Source organism: Athene cunicularia, unplaced genomic scaffold, assembly GCF_003259725.1.
Source record: "Athene cunicularia isolate RWA unplaced genomic scaffold, athCun1 SCF_6, whole genome shotgun sequence".
Lineage (NCBI taxonomy): Eukaryota > Metazoa > Chordata > Aves > Strigiformes > Strigidae > Athene > Athene cunicularia.
Window position 1 is genome coordinate 141,523 of NW_020799490.1, and position 3,854 is coordinate 145,376.

The window sequence follows — 3,854 nt, forward strand, 5'->3', positions numbered from 1 at the left end:
CCACCTATGCTCCATAACCACAACCTGCCTCCTTGAGGACTTCAGGTAGGCAAGGATTAAAAACAAAGCCAGATCTTCAGGTGGTGTAAATGGATACAGCCCGTGGGCTTAAACAAATCGATTCTCATCAGTCCAACACCCTGAAGGAGTGCTCTACCCTATGCTTTTAGAAGAGGGGGTAGAAAAATAACCCTGGGGGAGGGAGGAAGACCATTCAAAAAAAACAACCCACCAACAAAAATACCAACACCACCACCCCCAAAAAAAGAAACCACAGAAAACCACCAAAAAAAAAAAAATTACTCAGGCTTTTTTCTTACTTATAATTATGAGGCCCAGATCTAACAAGGCCTAGATACCTGCAGTCCTGCGTGTTGCAATTCGTTCATGTTAATGTCGGAGCAGCTCCCCGCAGCCAGGACACACGCAAAACTCTTCTAGGCTCTTTGATGCTGATGACAGAGCGAGCTCCCCAGGCAGCTCTTCTCTCAGGCACAGACCGGACCGGAGTCACTCTCCTCCAATTCTCAAAACTTACCAAAACTTAATAATTCAGTTTTAAGACTTCCCTTCCTTTGACAAATACTGCAAAAGCGACCGACAAATTAAAAAATACCTGGTGCAGATTAATACACACACACTCCAGCAGGACTCCATTTGCCACTCGATGTCCTCATGGGTGGGGCTGGACGTCGGCCGCACTGGGGTCACCGCTCTCCCCTCTCCATTGGTGTCCCCAGAGTCCCCAGGCTTGGGGCTGCCACTGGGATAGTCCTGGCTGAGTCCCACCGCATCCAGGGAGCACTCAAAGAGCCTGAGGGCCCCTTAGAGCAGCATCGCCTCAGTCACAACCAGGTCTTCTGCCGTGTCACCAGGACCTTGGTTGTGGGGGTCAGCACCGGGGCTGGGGGGGGTGTCGCTGCCTGGGACAATGTCAGGGCCCAGGGGTGCCCCCGTTGAGGTGGCCGTGCTGGAGGTGTTGGTGGGAGCAGACGGCCCCTCCTTGTGCCCATAGCCGGGGATGTTTCTCGTCAGCACCAGTGGGGCTGTGGCCACCGGTCCCTGCTGGTCTTTGGGGGGTGCTAGGTGTTGCGGTTGTCTCTGGGGTGTTCCCAGGGCTGCCCAGCCCCCGGGGCCTCCCGGGGCAGCACCCGGCAGAGCAGTGGTGCCGTGGCCGAGAGTGGAGATGGACGATACTGGCACGTCAGTCCACTCATAGCAGAAGACTTGGGGGTCAAAGTAGCAGCTGCACAGAGCACTCAGCAGCCCTGTGTGGGTAAGAGGGAGCTGTGCTGGGCAAGGGGCATCCTCTGGGGGCACCCACCACTCACCGAGCCGGCCTCCATCCCCCAGATCTGCGCCAGGCATGTGAGGAGCTCGTGGCTGAGACGATGCCCATGGGGTGAGCTGCTGTGCCAAAGGGACGGGGTCACAAATCGGGGAGGAGTCTGGCTTCTCCGAGGTGAAAAGCGGAGAGATGGCACCAAGTATGTGGTAAATTCTCTGGCAGTGAGCTGTACTGGGCACACATCAGCCAGGCGAGGGCAGGGACACTCACCCGGGCTTGCCGAACCCCCCTGCGAAATTTGCCTGGGGAGGGGACATGGGAGTGATGGGGACGCTGGGATGCCCGTGGTTGGGGTGCTGAAAGTGCCAAGGTGCCGGAGTGCCAGAGCAGAGAGGGGTGCCATACCTGCTGGGGGGGCCGGGGGGGTGTGGGGTGCCCCCTCCACCAGGGGTGCCCAGGCTGGCAGTGGGCACAGGTTGGATGAGCCTGGAAGAGAGACGGGAGCCCTGGCTGGTACTCAGCTCCACTCTTGCCCCCAAGAGCGTCCCCGGGCTTCAGGGGTTGGGGTCGGGGTCAGTCCCTACCTTGGGGGGAGAGGATTTTGGGGAGCAGAAGCAGATACAGGAACCAGGCCCTTGGGGGGGTCCCAGGAGCCGCACAGAGACACCCACCCTGGTGGCAGCGCCATGGTTTGTGGTGGCTGTTGGTTGCTAAGGACTCGCTTGGGTGTCCTGGGATGGAATGTTGGGGCTCCCCGGGTTACGTCCCACCCCCAGCAACCTCCCCAGCTCCTCCAGGGGAGGAAAAGGGTTTAAAAGGGGCCTGTGAGTGCAGGTGCCTTAGGCTGGAAGCCTTGGTCCAGTGGCAGAGCTGGGACAGCCTGGGGATCAGGGGGGTTGGTGGCAGGATCCCCCGCCTGGAGTGCTGGGATGGAGGGGGCAGGTAGGGCAGGAGAGGGGAGGGGAGGGAGAGGTGTGATGCTGCAGGGCTGACGGTCAGCAAGGATGTGGTTGGGAGCCTCGGGGTGAGGAGGAGGGGGATAGAAAACAAGCAGATGTCCCAGGGGGTGTCTACGGTCGCTCGCCCAGCAGGACACCAGCACTGCACCGTTCATCTGGGGGCACTGGGAGAACTCTCTGGAGCACTGACGCTGGTCCTTGTGGCAGCTGCCACCTCCCCAGTAACACCCGCTGGGAATCCCATCCTGCCGGGACAAGCAGAGCTGAAACAGTCCTGAGCTCTGTGGGGAGAACTTCTTGTCACAAGGACTCGGGGAGCCAACTAGGAGAGATGACCCCCAAGACTGGCTTGGAGGGTGTGGAGAAGGGCTGGTGGGACATGGGTAGGAGGGGACTGTCTGGGCCAGAGCCATGACAGGATTCTTGAGTTGAAGCTGGTCAGCGGAAGGAGAAGAAAGTGCAGCAGAGTTGCTCCGGTGGATTTTGAGAGAGCAAACGTTACGCTCCTCGGGGAGGTGCTTAACAGAGTTCCCGGCAACCTGCAGGTGAGGCCTTGGGAGCCAGCGAGTGCTGGTCAGGGTTGCAGAAGCACCTCTGGGGAGCTCGGGAGCAGGCACCTGCCCCGTGTCAGGCATCAAGCGAGGGGGCAGAAGGAGCTTGGCTGAGCAGGGACCTGCTCACTGAGCTTCCAAGGAAAAAGGAATTGCACCATCTCAGGAGCAAGGTCAGGCTTGGCAGGAAGAGGGCAGAGCTGTGGCTCACACACGCAGGGAGGAGAGAGGGAAGGCCAAAGCTCAGTTAGAGTTGGGAGCGGCCAGTCGTATGTCTGACAACAAGAAGGGATTTTTAAGTAGGATTGTAGCCAGAGGAGCTCTGAAGAAAACATCAGACTGACACTTGTTGAGGATGACCTGACAGAGAGGTGTGGGGGAGACATCGGCCTGTCAGCTCTGTGCAGCCCCTGAGCAGCAGCGGGGCTTTGATGAGAAACAGGCCTTGGGAGAAAGATCAGAAACTGCTGAGTTGTTCCCAGGTGTCAGTGAAAAACAAGGGACAGCTGCAACCCCGAGCTGTGGGACAGTCCTGAGCTGTGAGGAGTTACCGCCGCATGAACAGTGCCTGGGCGAGCAGGGGATTGGTCTGCACAGCGTGTGAGAGTGGTCTCGTGCTGGTAGGAGAGAAGGCTGAGAGCTGCCTAATTGCTGATTTGCTAATTGCGAAGTAAGAGCTTTGGCGAGAGTATAAGCAGGTACTATTGTAAGAATAAAGGGTCTTTCCTTCTGCGCTTCAATGGAGAGTCTGTGCCTCGGTTGCCACATGTGGGAGGTTTGACTGAGCAGGGCCGGCCTGCTTGGCAGATCCTCTGGGACTGATGGACCAGGTGGCTTTTGCTAAATGCACGTCCTAGTGTTTGAAAGTTCCACCCCCCAGTGCTCTCAGTGTAGTTTCAGCAATACACTGTACTGCTCCATTTTCCCAGAGGCTGGTGCAGGACTGGGGATGTGATACACCCCCTCAGTGCCACGTTCTTTGACCCAAGCGTCTGTGAGGCTGTTTTGGAAATGAGTCCCTTTATCAGATTCAATCCTTTTTGGGGTGCCATGTTA

At 57.9% G+C, this 3,854-nt stretch overlaps 1 long non-coding RNA gene across 1 annotated transcript in view; it reads left to right on the forward strand.

Moving 5' to 3' along the window:
* The first annotated feature begins 707 nt into the window (after positions 1-707).
* The window catches only part of LOC113490892, an 11,683-nt gene continuing 8,536 nt past the window's right edge, over positions 708-3,854 (forward strand). Inside the window, exons 1-2 of the long non-coding RNA XR_003400317.1 lie at positions 708-1,023; positions 1,284-1,289. This is a non-coding gene — a long non-coding RNA (uncharacterized LOC113490892). The remainder of the gene's footprint in view (positions 1,024-1,283; positions 1,290-3,854) is intronic.